The 16,851-nt window shown below is 40.0% G+C and overlaps 1 long non-coding RNA gene across 1 annotated transcript; it reads left to right on the forward strand.

Moving 5' to 3' along the window:
* Positions 1 to 2,129: 2,129 nt before the first annotated feature.
* LOC129355354 (uncharacterized) lies at positions 2,130 to 3,516 on the forward strand. Its single transcript, XR_008605258.1, has 3 exons — positions 2,130 to 2,267; positions 3,201 to 3,309; positions 3,431 to 3,516. It is a non-coding gene; the product is annotated as an uncharacterized LOC129355354 (long non-coding RNA).
* The last annotated feature ends 13,335 nt before the right edge of the window (positions 3,517 to 16,851 follow it).

Genomic DNA, 16,851 nt, shown 5'->3' on the forward strand with positions numbered 1-16,851 from the left:
CTCCAATTATGTATGAACAATAGGTAGTATAAATTTAAAGAAAAAAATGTAATAACAGAATTTCAACATAGAATCCTTAAAATTGTTACTAAATTACCCAAGTAAAAGTAATAAAAGATTATAAGCTGTTATTAGGTTTTATAACGTTTTTTTTTAAATCGAGTAATGTTAATTAAATTATGAGTTGTTGAAATAGTTAATAAAATTGAGTGATTAGAATTAGTTAGGTAAAATATAAATGCTGTGCTTTTTCTACAACTAAATAGTTCCATCAAAAAGTTAGAAATGTTATCTTTAGTTTCTTACAGTATTGTTAAAGTTAGAGATGTTATCTTTACTGCTTTTTTTTCTATTCCCAAATATGTTGGGATGTGTGAATGACAGACATTAAGTTATAATACTTTTTATAACAATGCTTTATGAAGGTCGGTATTTTATACCCTACATTCAATTTTGTGGGATGTTCTGAGTTATGTCAGCAACAACTCAAAATTCCTTTTAAGATATCTCCAAATTAATTAGAGATATCTTTAATTAGATACCTTTACCACATAAAATATTTTAAATTAATTACCTTCACATACGTTAAATTATGATAATCGATGTGTATCCTCTCAAATGGAGCTAAGGCGTAAATTCAAGCTGGGTGACAGAACACAGCTGATCTACAAACACAGCTGATCCACTTCAATCACGTCACACCCCGCTGCGGCCAATCAGGATCGGAGCCCTTGCGCGTCCCAGCCAATCAACGTCAAGCCGGTCCATTCAAGAAGTTGAGCCTCCGGGGATCTGCCTGCTCGTCAGCTGTGCTTCGCCCACCTCCTCCCCATCTCCACCTTCAGCCTGATGACCATTCTCCAGGCGCCCTACGCGCTCCTCCATCCAAGGCTCCGCTCCATCACCATTATTCGGACCGGGGGGTAAGACTAGTGAGCTTCGCTGGACTAAGCATCTTCCTCCGGTGATCTACTCTCACTAGTCTTCTGCCGGTTCGAGCGCCAAAGATTTGTTCATTAAAATCTCCTAACTGCTTATTTTTCTCTGTGTGAGTTGATCCAGATTGAAATAGATGCAGTGACATCATTTTATATATCTTTACAGTAACTTTCAGCCGTCAAAATGTAATTTAAGATGTCATAAATGATTGTTTTTAATAAAGACAAAGTACATTTAGATAAATTCATTTACATTAAAAATAGTTGAAATGTAGTTTTCTCAGTCAAGTGCATTTTTAAATAATTATAATGTAATTACGGACAGCAGGACTAATCTGTATTGATGTTAAAATTGCTTACTGTATATTACATTCTGCAGGCAACTTTTTGGTTCTCTTTACACTTAATCCTTGAATTAGATTTCTAACATTTTAATAATAAGTAGCTGGTAGTAGGTTGGAGATATCTTAAATAAAAATCAAGTTTTCTTAACTGAATATAGATTTTTAGATATCTAGAATTCAATTACGGATACTCAGATGATAGATAATAAATGTTGAATCAGCCTGCCATAGACATATACGTATTTATGTTTATGTTGTATGGCACGTCTCAATATGTAATACGTAGTGACATCAGCAAATATTGGTTGGCTTGTTTTAATTTTTTTAATCTGATTGGTTGGTTGACCTCTTGAATGTTCTGTACGCTGAGATTTCAATCAGTCTTTCACAAACTGTTGGAGTGAATTGCTCGTGAGAGCAGCTGCTCGTGCTAGCAGCTGTCAGCACAAACTTCAGAGTGTTAGCTCGTGCTCGCAGCTAACAGCCTGAACAGTCTTCAGGCTGTTAGCTGCTGTGTTTTACGGGTTTTACAAAATATCTTAATTAAAAGAAAACGGAGAGTATGTAGTTGTTTTAAATGTTGTTTTCCTAAATTAGAACAAGACACACCTGAAAGAGAACTGTGTATTCACTTTTCATCGTAGATTTTATTGGTATTTATATATATATATATATATATATATATATATATGTAACATAGTTGAAATGGTTCAGTTTAAATTCTGCTAGTATGGGTTTTATGGTTGTCCTGTGATGAGTGTTTTTTTGGCGCCCCCTACTGGTTGCCTATAAAAGGAGGAAGAACTGCAGATTCCACACAGTCTGTCAGAAACTCTACTGTGGTGGGTCATCGGGTCCAGTTCCTTTCTGAGCAGTAGTAGTGGTTGTGTTCTGAGACTAACGTGGAGTTTTGTTGCAGTACCCAGAGTTGGCGAACCAGTAGAGAGGCTTACTGTGTTTTTGTTATTGTTAACACTCATTACAGGTAAGCTAATTATATTATGTTAATGTCAGAAATTTATGTTGTCGGTTGTGTTGTCGGTTATTTTTCAGTTAAGTTTGTCAGTGTGTTTATTATGTTGTCAGTTTGTTGTGTTTGCCTGTCTGTCAGTTTGTTCTCTGTTTCAGTTGGAAGTTACTGTTGGATAGTTAGTTAGTTAAATTTGACTGCTGCCTATGTTTATTTTCCTGATTTTATTGATTTATAAGAGAAGTATTGTATGAATTTTATTTGAAAGTTTTGATATTAATGAAAATCCACTATACGATCACCTGTTAAAAATGCAATTGTAGTGATTATTGTAGGACTCAGTCTGTCAGAAACTCTACTGTGTACCCAGAGTTGGCGAACCAGTAGAGAGGCTTACTGTGTTTTTGTTATTGTTAACACTCATTACAGAAATTTACCCAACTGGTCTCCGCTGTGTGCTGTATTGGGGAGGAAGTCACATATATATATATATATATATATATATATATATATATATATATATATATATATATATATATATATATATAACAGGAACAGTATTTTTTTAATTTCTTTTAAAGTCTCTTGTAAATGTAACATTAGCTAACAGCCTGAACAGTTTTCAGGTTGTTAGATGCTATGTTTTATGGATGTTAAAAAATGTCTGAATTAAAAGAAAACAGAGAGCATGTAATTGTGTTAAATGTTGTTTTCCTAAATTAGAAGAAGACACATCTCAAAGAGAACTGCTTATTCACTTTTCATCGTAGATTTCATTGGTATTTATCTAACAGTAACAGTGTTTTCATTTCTTTTAAAGTCTATTGTAAATGTAATATTAAGTCGCGGGTTGCTCATTTTTCGTCTCGTATTTGAACGTAAAGTTACTCATTTGGGCCTGAAAATAAGCATAGACTCATTAAATCACAGAATTTATCTGATTTCCAGATGCCTCGTGCAAAGTCTCATCGCCGGTCTGCAGCTGGAAAGAAACGAATGGCCGCCGCTCAGACTCTGCGTTTAGGGACATCAAGGCCTTCCAGCGACTTTGTTCCACGTCAGTTATTAGTTTCATTACATTTCTTTAAATTGAATGTCTTATTTGGATTTCAAATGAAATATCCAGAGTTCACACTCTATATTTAAATAATTTTTCTTTCTTTTTTGTATTTCAATAGGGCATGGTACTGGCTGGCGCCATGCTGTAAGGCCGTGGCCAGCTACTGAAGTGACCAACCACTGTCACAAGCTGGTCATTCTAAACGAACAGCAATGGGCTCTTTGCACCTGCCGCGCTGACGTCACAACTGTACTATTACTGCTATAAAAGACAAAGTCGTACTTAAGACACAAATAAAACAATACTATGTACTTTGTTTAGGTTTTCATGGATTTCCAAGCCATCCTCAATTAAGACAGCTTGTAAATATTCGTTGCTACAAGTTAAAGCTACCACTTGAAAACGCCGTACACACCGCTCTAAACACCGTCTTAATGAGCCATTCACAACAAGCATGCAAAAGTAATAAAACGAAATACAGAAATCTTAAGCAACACGGCCATATTTTCTAAAAGTAATAACTCTGAATCTGAACAGTCAGCTGAACTAGAACTCCGATACCAGAGTAAACTCTCGGCTCGTTTTTCTTCGTCATAACCCCAATCCCCCCGTCCCCGCTGCGTTTATTGTCGTTAACAATAAACACACGTAATATGCTTGAAAATAAGGCACAAACAGTGTCCGTTAGAATGGCTGAGAAATCTTTAGATAATTAAATAGCAGATTTTTACAAGAAATGTCAGAGAATAATCCCTGCTAGCACAAGCTAGCAGGCTTGTGCTAGCAGTTTAGAGAAAATAAAACTCACCTTCATATTTGTGAATGTATAACGAGGCGAACATCTTAAAACTTTTCTCCGGCTTACTTGTTTGGGCTTCGGATCGATGTACATTATTAATTGTTACCTTGGAAAAACATTTGAGCCGTATTTCCGGAACGCGGAAGCTCAGGTGCAAAGAGCGCATTAAAACTGCTCCAACTCCGGTCAAACAGAGCCTTCTTGCTCAAAAGCGTGGTTCGGATTTCCAACTCCAAAACACAAGCAAAATGTTGAGCGTAGTCCAGTTCTGTGGCTCCTAAAAGCAGGCAAAATGTTCAGGAAAACTTCGCAGCTACAGCTGTCGCCGGCCGACTGCTGTGACGTAGCAGCTCCACGACAGTTACACTTAACTGACCAGTAATGCACAGACGGCTGGAATTCATGCATTTACTTGCGGTATTAAATAACAGTCATTAACAAAACGCTACATTTACTCCGTGTTTTAAGCCAACAAATATTATCTGAGGGCTTACATATAACATTTCAGGTTAAATGTAACCGCTATCCTTTTGGAAATCTCACGGCAAACGCGCTCGAAACGTTTTGACGGCCGTTCGCCATAGATCTGTTTTCTCATTGATGGAGTACCACTGCCTCCTTCTGGCGCAATACTGGTATTGCGCCAGCAGTACCATTATTGCGCCAGCAGGGGGCAGTGGTACTCCATCAACCTGACCCCATTTTACTCAGCGGAGCTGTCATTTGTGTAGTGAATAAACGTTTTGCTGAATGACGATGTTTGTGTATTATTTCTAGCCAAAATTAATGAATGTTTGTACTCTAACCCACAAAACAAAATTATAAAAAAAAAATAAAACGTTAAAAATAAAATTGAGAGCCAAACGTATGGCAATGGCGTTACAGGTCACTTCGCCACGCCGCCATGCCACCTGCTCTATCGAAGCTGGTCGGGGTTGGAATCCTCAATACACCAACATGTCTTCTGTGTCTTTGCACGTTTCATGTTGATGAGGTCAAAGGGGTCAGATAGCGACCATTGACAGTAAAACATGACACTTCCTGTTCTCAGGGGGCGTGGCCTAAGTGATGTCATCATTCGACCATAGGGTATTGTAGTAGACCCGATGATAATCAACAACAGTAATTTTGGTACCTGTGTGAGTTTCTGTGTAGGAGATATAACAGTTTATTTTTTACGGCGAGTAGATGAACTTTGACCCTGCTAACCCCCCTTCAGCATACTCAAAAACTCACCGTTTAGATAACTTTAGATGGGATATGCCTTATGAACAGACTGACCGAGTTTGAAGCCGATCAATCGAAATCCCTAGGAGGAGATAGATCAAATATGAAGGCTGTAAAAGGCAAAAATGGGGTCAAAAACCGAACTTGAATCCAAAATGGCCGACTTCCTGTGGGGTTTAGACCATGGCTCCAAGAGACTTTTTTTACGTCCTGACATGGTACACGTGTGTACAAAGTTTCGTAATTGTAGGTTAAAGCATGGCTTGGGGCTGATCATTTAAAGTTTTCTAGGGGGCGCTATAGAGAAATTAGGCTATGCCCACCAATATTGTGATGGATTCCTTTTGGGGAGGTGATGGGGATCCATCCTTATGAGTTTGCAGCAGCTGGGCCCGAAAATGTGGAATTGAGAGCCAAACGTATGGCGATGGCGTTACAGGTCACTTCGCCACGCCACCACGCCACCTGCTCCATCGAAGCTGGTCGGGTTGGAATCCTCAATACACCAACATGTTTTCTGTGTCTGGGCACAGTTTCATGTTGATGAGGTCAAAGGGGTCAGATAGCGACAGTTCACAGTAAAACATTACACTTCCTGTTCTCAGGGGGCGTGGCCTAAGTGATGTCATCATTCGATCATAGGGTATTGCCGATGATGATCAATCACAGAAACTTTGGTGCTTCTGTGAGTTTCTGTGTAGGAGATATAGCAGTTTATTTTTTTATGGCGAGTAGGTGAACTTTGACCCCTGCTAACCCCCCGTCAGCATACTCAAAAACTCACTGTTTAGATAACTTTAGATGGGACATGCCTTATGAACAGACTGACCGAGTTTGAAGTCGATCAATCAAAATCCCTAGGAGGAGATAGATCAAATACAAAGGCTGTAAACGGCAAAAATCGGCAAAAATGGGGTCAAAATGGGAACTTCAATCAAAAATGGCTGACTTCCTGTGATACTTGCACTGACATTAATTGTAAATTTTGAGCGTCTTGGGAGCTCTACAAGTGTACCAAATTTTATGTCTCTACGATGAAGTAAGTGAATAGCAGAGGGTAAAAAAGGGTGTTTTTACAATTTCTAGGTGGCGCCGTAGAGCCATTTCTGTTGCAATTTTTGCGAAGACTTTAAAATACGTAAATTTTAAACAGGCTTAAGGCCCCCGCCAAGTTTGGTGAGTTTTTGAATATGATAAAGCCCCCAAAAAGCCAATTCATTTGGGTGGAATAATAATAATAATAATTAAAGCTGCAAGCAGCCTCGAACGGCCCTCGCAGCCAAGCGCCGCTCCGGCCTATTGCCACCGGGGGGTATGAGCAACCGCCGCCTCACGCCACCACCACAGAAGGTCTCACGTAGTTTTCAGCGCCTCCGCCCGCACCGCGGAAGCTGTTGCTCAGTTTCCATCAACGCTGCCCAGTGCTAAGACAGATGTTGTTGTGCAGTTTCCGCGCCCGTCCACCAGGCGGTACGCATCTATGCGTTCGGCGGCTATCCTTCACGATGCAAAAAAATGTGGTATAGATTCATTGGTTTAGCGAGGAAATATAGCTGGCGGATTAATGTAGGGGCGCAGTGGAGCCAAAATATATTCAATGCTGTTTTGCTCTTTAGAGGTCAACAAAGGTCATACGTATCCAATTTGGCGTCAGTCCGATGATCCACGTGTCATTTAGAGCCGATCGTATGTACATGGTGAAGTAATGCATTTCGTCATTTCTACACCCCAATGCGGTTCGGTCAGCAGCCAGCATTCATAGAGTTCATCATGTTATCGTTTTTAGTCAGTATTCACATGATGAAACCCATATAAATTATAAAATAACAGTAAAACATACAGCAGAAAAAAACATGTGACTGCCTCTTAAAAGTGGGCGGGGCTACAGTGAGGTCATCAAGTGACCATGGAAATGTGTTCAGGGCTGTTCTCTAGAAAGACAGAGGAAGTGTGATGATGCAGCTGTGATCTTGCATTTGGAAGTCATTTAATGTTGATGTTTCATGGTAAATAGTGAAAGTTTTACACTAAGCCACACCCACATGCTTTGATGTGAACTACAACTGAGATCTAAATGCAGTGCAACTTTGACGTTATCGTGAAATGAGTCAGGAAAATGGTGAAGGTTAAGATGTATGTGTTTAATAAACCGCACTGTTCAGTAATAAACCAAGGGCAATGCACAATAAGAGAGCACAGTTAACTTTCAGCACATTAGAACAACAGCACAGGCTGAATCCCATCCATTAATTAGGTATTAATCACAGGAAGTGCTGCAACTAAATATTACAACCCCAATGGAGCGGTAAAATGATACTTAGCATATTCCCAGAGCTCTCTCAAACGACATTTTAAACATACTCTATACATAATAACATACAACTCTCAATGTATGAAACTGGATGTATCACACACACTATTCAGTTTATTGAATTAGTAAAGCGTTCGTTAGCATTAAAAACGTTACAGGCCTCAGGGATTGGGTTAGCATCCTCCTCAGAATAACTGTTCCAAACATGACGGCTTCCAGAACCAGCAGGAAGGAATAAATTACTCACCGCACCGCGAGTTACGACTGTTTAAACGAACAGCAATGGGCTCTTTGCACCTGCCGCGCTGACGTCACAACTGTATACCCGAATGCGGCTCTTTTTTCCACTTTCAGAAACTATGACTGCTATAAAAGACAAAGTCGTACTTAAGACACAAATAAAACAATACTATGTACTTTGTTTAGGTTTTCATGGATTTCCAAGCCATCCTCAATTAAGACAGCTTGTAAATATTCGTTGCTACAAGTTAAAGCTACCACTTGAAGCTAACGCCGTACACACCGCTCTAAACACCGTCTTAATGAGCCATTCACAACAAGCATGCAAAAGTAATAAAACGAAATAACACAGAATCTTAAGCAACACGGCCATATTTTTCTAAAAGTAATAACTCTGAATCTGAACAGTCAGCTGAACTAGAACTCCGATACCAGAGTAAACTCTGTGCTCGTTTTTCTTCGTCATACTTCAAGCAAAAACTCTGAACTGTAATCTACCCCCCCCTCCCCGCTGCTTTATTGTCGTTAACAATAAAACACACGTAATATGCTTGAAAATACGGCACAAACAGTGTCTGTTAGAATGGCTGAGAAATCTTTAGATAATTAAATAGCAGATTTTTACTAGAAAGCTAGCAGGCTTGTGCTAGCAGTTTAAAGAAAATAAAACTCACCTTCATATCTGTGAATGTATAACGAGGAGAACATCTTAAAACCTTTCTTTGCCTTACTTGTTGGGGTTTCGGATCGATGTACATTATTAATTGTTACCTTGGAAAAACATTTCAGCCGTGTTTCCGAATGTGTAAGCTGAGGTGCAAAGAGCCCATTAAACTTCTCCAACTCCGGTCCAACAGAGCCTTCTTGTTCCAAAGCGTGGTTCGGATTTGCAACTCCAAAATCCAAGCAAAATGTTGAGCGTAGTCCAGTTCTGTGGCTCCAAAAAGCAAGCAAAATGTTCAGGAAAACTTCGCAGCTCCAGCTGTTGCCGGCTGACTGTTATTACGTAGCGTCGATCTGTTTTCTCATTGATGGAGTACCACTGCCTCCTGCTGGGGCAATACTGGTATTGCACTAGCAGTACCAGTATTTCTCCACAAGGTGCCAGTGGTACTCCATCAACACTGTCCCCAGCGTGTTCTTACTTCGCTGTGTCATAAGTTTTGCTGAATGACTTTGTTTGTATTATTTCTAGCAAAAATGAATGAATGTTTTGTACTTTAACCCACAAAATAAACTTATATATATATAAAAAGTTATAATAACGTATATTTAAATAATTAATAACAACATTACCTATGGGCTGCTGTTTTCTAGGGGGCGCTATAGAGAAATTAGGCCACGCCCTACAAATATTGTGATGGATTCCAGTCGGGGAGTGGATAAATATTCATCCCTGTGAGTTTGCAGCAGCTGAGCCCGAAAATGTGGTATTGAGAGCCAAACGTATGGCGATGGCGTTACAGGTAACTTCGCCACGCCGCCATGCCCACCTGCTCTATCGTAGCTGGTCGGGTTGGAATCCTCAATACACCAACATGTCTTCTGTGTCTGGGCACAGTTTCATGTTGATGAGGTCAAAGGGGTCAGATAGCGAACGTTCACAGTAAAACATTACACTTCCTTTTCTCAGGGGGCATGGCCTAAGTAATGTCATCATTCGACCGTAGGGTTTTGTAGGAGACCCGATGATGATCAATCACTCAAACTTTGGTGCCTCTGTGAGTTTCTGTGTAGGAGATATAGCAGTTTATTTTTTATGGGGAGTAGGTGAACTTTGACCCCTGCTAACCCCCCTTCAGCATACTCAAAAACTCACCGTTTTGATAACTTTAGATGGGACATGCCTTATGAACAGACTGACCGAGTTTGAAGCCGATCAATCGAAATCCCTAGGAGGAGTTCGATCAAATACGGAGGCTGTAAACGGCAAAAATGGGGTCAAAATCTGAACTTCAATCTAAAATGGCCGACTTCCTGTGGGGTTTAGACCATGGCTCCAAGAGACTTTTTTGTAAGTCCTGACAAGGTACACATGTATACAACGTTTCGTAATTGTAGGTTAAAGCATGGTTTGGGGCTGATCATTTAAAGTTTTCTAGGGGGCGCTATAGAGAAATTAGGCCACGCCCACCAAATATTGTGATGGATTCCTGTCGGTGAGTTTATTAGGATCCATCCTTGTGAGTTTGGAGCAGCTGGGCCCAAAAGTGTGGAATTGAGAGCCAAACTCCGCCATATATTTCATATGTATCAAAACTCTCCGTGCAGTATTGTGCTAATTTAAAATGTTATTTCAACAACGTCCAGAGCATAATTTATTTATAAAGGAAAGGTCACTAAGGGATCGCATTTGGTCGATTTACTCAAAAATCTTCTGATGCCTTTTAAAAGGAAATATCAAAACCTCGCGCCTGCTTGATGGACCAATTTTCTTTCCACTCTAGATTAAATCAATTTTCCGTTATCTTCTGTAAATAATCCAGATGCGCGTGAACAATATCTGCGTCTTAAGACGGACGGCGTGAAAATCCCTTCAAGAAGAGAGAGAAAGATTTTCTTATCCCCAAAATTTGATTTAGAAGATGAGATCGCTGACAAAAAAAAGTATGTGTAAAAAAAAAAAAGGAAATTTTTCTTATCCCCTAAATTTGATCTAAATAATGAGGTCGATATAAGGACAAGTACTCGTACAAAAACAAAAGCATCGCACTGGATTGCTTTTTCCCCATAAACTCATGACGATGAATCTTTTTTTTATTTCAATAAAATATGTTATTAAAAAACATTTCAGGTGTACAGTCTCTTGTTTTTTAAATACAACGATAACAATCATATTTGAAAATTACATCAACAGTTTATGACAATCTTTAAACATTTGCATGGAACATGTTCTGTGGTTAAAGGAACAATACTTTTGGTTTTTTACACAACGCTGATGTTTTTTCACAAAATCTGAAACCATGACATAATTTTTAATCACAACACCGGGGTATGAATCTGGCACTTGCTGCATTGATAAACCACAAGCTCTTTTGCAGAGGTAGAAAGCGCAGTGATGACCGCAGACGACGGACAGAGTGTCTTGAAGTTGATTATTATGATATATTATTTTTGAAGATCTGTCTTTTAAAAATTTTACGATGCTTGCTGGATATAATTCAAAATCTGGTCTGAACCCGTACGAGTCGAAAAAAGTCACAATCCCGTTCCTTTCCACAGTCAGGGCCAGCAAATGTTCTCCGGGCATGTGTGCCGGATGTGTGTTCACAATAAAATATGCGGGTTCTGTGTACTCACGCGAGAGCGATGACAGTTCATCGCACGCCCAGACTCCACAAAATACTTTGCCCAGCAGATGATGTAGCAGACTCTCCAGCTGATGATTGTTCACAATTAATTAATAATAATCCACCAAGACCTGTCTTTTTGAATTGATCTTCAGAATGGAATCATAACAGGTATAAACAATTAGTGTCGTTGTATGCGGCAGTGGCACTCTGAACCGAATCTCTAACCTCAAGTTTCCTGTAGAAACGGTTGATAATGCATCCAAATCCCTGCTCGGATTGAGATTAAAAACAGTGAATATCCATTGTTAAATTCTTCACGATCTATGCTCAGCAGAAGATCTTTTAATTGACGACCTGTTGCAGAAAATATGTTGTAAAATTCTCTGACCGATGTTCCGAGATTAAACGGTGGCTGGAAAGCCTTCCCCAGAATTTGACGACCTTCCTGACACAGAGCCATGTATTCAACGTCCATATGTTTAAAATTAAAAGGTGATAGATCCCTTCTTCCCGTGAAGGCCTCATGGTGAACCATTCCTAAAACTATATACTTTGGTATAGTTCCCAAAAAGAGGTTCTCCTGCGTACAAATTCTTGAGTTTTCAGGGATAGAATATGTTTTAATATTAACTCTGGAAAGCGGGTACAACGCATTTTCTCGCATTAAAGCAGTTTCATGGCCTAATCGGACCGCTGGTGAAACAGACACTTTTTTTAACAAAAAGTGAAGCGCCCAATATTTTCAATTGAAAAGTTGAGTCACGGGCTCCCATCAGACAAAATGCATCGCTGGCTCATGTTAATTTAATTCTGAAATCCACAGAATTAAGCAGCGCCCTCTCACAGAAAAATATATCAGCGTGGAGCGCTCCCAGCAGGTGAAGTTCTCTAGATTCACCGGTGAAGGAAGCCCTTTTATTCAAACCGGCGTTTGGACCATTATTTACAACGATAGAGTCTATGGCTACCGCTGTGTCTTTGTAAAAAAGACCTGCGCTAAATTGTGATTTTAGGGTATCTTCTGAGAAGTTTAACAAAGTTTCAATTATCGCTCTGTAAGGGTGAGTGGAGCTGGACTGAGATATCAGTCTCCCAACGTGATGTCGCATTGCAAAAATATTGTGTTAAGAGGATAATTAATTAACCCCACAGCCTCGTCATCATCCAGCTGACTACAATCCGCGTTGGTGATTTTGACACGTAGTTGAAGCAGAGTATCATTCAAATCCACGTACTTGGATCCTCCGGGTATTAAAAACTATCGGTGAGCTGTCTGTCAGAGCTGAAAGGAGTAAAATTTCTGTATATGTTTTGTCCTCTATAGATAACTGCATCATAGGGGCTGAAAATAAATTGAGCTCTGCCAGGGTGCATTCGGGCGATTTGTGATGTAAAAGAGCCATTATATATATATATTGATATATATATTTATATATTTTAATGAAAAATATCCTTGTTAGGAGCGGACTTCCTTGCCTTAGCCTTCCTTTTCCCATTTGATTTCTTTCGCTTTAGTGCTCTGCATATTTGTATATGTCTGACGTTCTCCTGGCGGGCGTGCCCTCACTCTCCTGGACAGAACCATGATTCCTGATCCTTCCTGACCCTCTTTAGAGCCAGCTATTTTATTCATGGCTCTACCTATGATGTCTGTAGCGATGTTGGTGGCTGCTTTTTTTAAGTGAGGTTTAGCCAGCGCAAAACCTGATCTAACTAGAGGCGTTACGAAGCGGAATAATCAAGAAAAAATTGAACCTAAACCACGCCCATACATGATCGACGCCCCCCTGAATCCCTGCAGACCCCTGCCCACTTGGTCATGGTAATAATGTACAAAGCGGTGAGGATCATGTCTCAGATTTATCTGAGTCATGTTTCAGCAGTTTTATACAATCCTTCTGCTTAGGTAAATACTCTTTCGGGCTGCAGCGGTGAGCCGCGGTGAGCAGCGGTGAGCCAGTATGAATGATGATCATGTAATCATCCGATTTTTATACATTTGTTTCTGCTCAGAGATTAATCAGTTAGTATCTGAAGCCTCCACACGGCCTCACAGGTCAAAAATGCAATTTCACAATTGATTTTCTGTAGGTAAAATTTACCAGAACTTTCTGGTCTGTTTTCAGTTCAATCTGAATCGTTTCAATATGCCTCCTTGCCACAGGAAGATAGTCGGCCGGATTAAAAGTTTGAGTGATTATATCCCCGAATTCACCCTCTACATTAATCGTTCGCGGCAGAGGAGAATAACTATCTCCCACTATTTGTTGTTCAACCATATCGCTGTAACAATAAATCATGTAAAATCCTGCTTTCATATCCATAGGATGAGTCAATCTGGTTTTATCAAAAGCGATCCATTCATTCGCTTCCACCCCCAGCATGTAAGCAATAGGAGCTTGAAAACGTAATTGATATCGTCCTCCTGCTTCAAAGAATAATTTATTTACAAACGTGTAAATGCGTAAGTACATGTCAGCTTTTATTTCTCTGAGGATAGGTTCGATTTCTCCAACCAGTTGCTTTATGTTTCTGTAATATCCGGGCAAAATATTTTGTCGAACAGGCTTTTTCTGATCCACGGTCCTCCACTCAAAGTAAGCCGATTCTTCTGGGAAATTTTGCCAAGTGTGAGGATAAGAAATCTCTGTCAAGGCAACTTGCCAGGAACCTTCTAAGTTAATATGCTGCGCTAAATTTATGCAAAAACTCGAAATGGTATTATCCTTAAAAACATTTACACTCGCGTTCTAGGGTAGAGTGACGTAAAATCCTTCCTCCTCCATCTCACGCTGTATGTTGTGTCAGACAAGTGTTTTTCCGCAGGTGTCTTTTATACGTGTTGAAGGTCAGCCAGATTAATCCAGCTGTTAAACTTCTGAGGCCAATTTTTCCACTGCACAAAAACTTGTTTAACGCCTCTTAGGGTGCGTCTGCGTAATATCTTTTGCACGTGATATATCTTGTCTTTACAGTTTCATTTTCTGAAGCTCCTCCTCATAAAAAGAACCTTGTATGGGATCATTATCTAAGTCTTTAATTTTATATACCGGAGGAGATCGAAGTATGACACTAACGTCTGTAAACACTTCATCCGTAAAACTCTGTTCATATTTTTTATCAAAAATCCCCCCGTAATTTAGATAATAGAACGAGATCCCCGGCTTTAAGCTTAGGTTTGGAATTCTTGCGGCTTTTGCCCGAGGATGTACTGTACAGGTTCTGAAAGATTTGAAAGGCATTTTCTGAATTCACTTCCATAAGGGTTGCCTTAATACTCGAATGAAAAGTCAAATTATAGCCTTTCACTAAGTCTTGCAGGACATCGATTTAACGTCGGGTGTTATATCTCCACATTCTGGTTTTTAATGTACGGTCAAACCTCTCAATCACCGAGGCTTTTGTGTCACTCACTGTGGCAAAATGCTCAATACTGTGCTTTTTCATTAAAGCTTTAAATTTTTTGTTAAATTCTTTACCCGCATCTGTTTGCAGTTTTTTAGGAGTCATACTGTCTTTGAAAATTGATTCAAAGGCTTTTACCACTTCGTCAGCGGTCTTTCTCTTTAAAACTCGTAGGTACGCTCTTTTAGAAAATATGTCAATGACCGTTAATAAGTAATTATAACCATCATTCTCCTCAGCCAAGACTTGCATGTCACAAAGGTCTGCTTGAAACTGTTTTAAAGGTCTAGTGACAAAAACTCTGTTTCTGGGAAAATTAATGCATGCAGGTTTGTGGAGAGTGTATGCGTCTTCTTCAGATAAAAAATCTTGGACTTTTTCCGTCTTAAACTTCTTCCCCGTTTCATCCTCCAAAGCTCTTTTCAATCTTTCGATTCCTCCTAAACTACCGGGATGTGACGGAGTGTAATACACCTTCTTCATTAACCTTTTCTCCGCCATCCTCTCACCCCACTTTAGTGAGCGGTTCTTAAATAATGAGAAAACAAGATCGTGGTACAAAGGGGTTTTTTTCTTGAATAGTGAGAAGTCATAAACAATACATTTATTTTCTAGAAATTACAATTAAATGTTAACCGATAATACATGTATAAAGATTTTTTTAATGCTAGTCAAATAGTTATAAAACTTGGTAATTTTTTTAAAATTTTTGTTTAAAAAAATCAGTGACGAATACAAATACATAAGCATGCATAATAAGATGAAAAATAATGAAAGTATGAATAAAATACTTGAACTAAATCTATAGAACTAGAAAATTACACTGAATAACAATACTAGAGAGGTAGAGAGAGAGAGTGAGAGCAATTACTTTTCATTCAGTGTAACATTCTGAAACAGAGTGAAGTTCCTTGATGTTTTCATCACCGTCCATATTTTGATACATCTCATTAATTGCGGATTGGATTCCGTTTGCCGATTTGAGTTTGTGTAAAACAGTCTCTGCAATCACCTTTACTTTTGCATCCTCTGCCTGAATGCGGCGGTGGCTCAGGAGCTGCTGGACAGCCGGTATGAAGCGTGGAGTTAGAAGTCGCTGCTTGATGCGATGAAAGTTGAGCTGGTAGTAATCTTCCTCAGGAATTTCTAAACACTGGTGTTGCTTCTGCGATGGGTGTTGAATTTCACAATGGTAACAGGTTTCCTTGACATATTTCACACAAATCAAATTGAATAGATGCAGCAAGGCTGTTTTTACATTAGCAATTAGCCTACTCTGTAGCCAACCGTCAATTTCATCTTCTTGTTGTTCTTGTTCCCTGGGAGAAGGCGGGGGTTGGCTGTAGCCAGTAGCAGACTCTCCAGAATGTTCCATCACCAGTGCTGGAGGTTGGGAGTAGCCGGTAGAGCCGGTAGCGGGGTCTCCAGAGTCTGCCGCCGCCGATGTTCGAGGGATCCGCTCTTCAGCGATGGTACTTGGTATCAGAAAATTGGTAGGAGAGAGAGCAGGAGATGATTCCGAAGAAGAGGAATACAAAACAGGAGAAGGCAGATGATATGGACCCATGTTGTAGCTTCCGGGAGACGGCGGGAAGAAGAGGCTCTCTGTCAAATAACAGGGCTCCCCCCAGTATGTCCCCCATGGTCCATAACGTTCTGCTTCTTCCATTCTTGAGGTCTGGTATCTGAAATCCTTGCAACCCTTACCTATTTATATAAGGTTTAGGGAGGGTAGGTGGGCGGGTCCTCAGAAGAGGATCCGCCTTAGGGGATGGGGGTGGACAGGAAATGACAGCGTTTTCTTCATTGATAGAATGTCGAGCCAGCAGCGAGAATCCCGAAACAAATTGGAAATTCTATCCCCGACTTTCATCATTTTCTCAGACCAGGCATCAAATGGGAGAGCCAGCATGGTTCTGAATCCTCCACAGTCCAGATTGAAAGCCTCCAACACAAACATTTCTGAGGAATTTTGCCTCTCACCTCTCCTCCTGCTTGCCCGAAAAGACCAGCGGCCGGATTCAGTAGTTTTCAATTCCCATATGGCGCTGAAGAGAACTCGTCCCCTTCGAATTTCAGTATCAGTCGGGAAGCATTGTCTTCTGCTTTTCTTTGCAGATCGAGGGTCAGCTTCATCTTCTTCTTCTTCTGTATCATCCTCCGAGCGCCGTAATTCCATTTCCTCATTGAGACGAGGAATAGCCAGCCTTAGCACCGTCCAGTCATTATAGGTGAGGCTGCAGGTACTTGTTATACGTGCAAGC

This window comes from Poeciliopsis prolifica, unplaced genomic scaffold, assembly GCF_027474105.1.
Source record: "Poeciliopsis prolifica strain line A6 unplaced genomic scaffold, Auburn_PproV2 SCAFFOLD131, whole genome shotgun sequence".
Taxonomy (NCBI): Eukaryota; Metazoa; Chordata; class Actinopteri; order Cyprinodontiformes; family Poeciliidae; genus Poeciliopsis; species Poeciliopsis prolifica.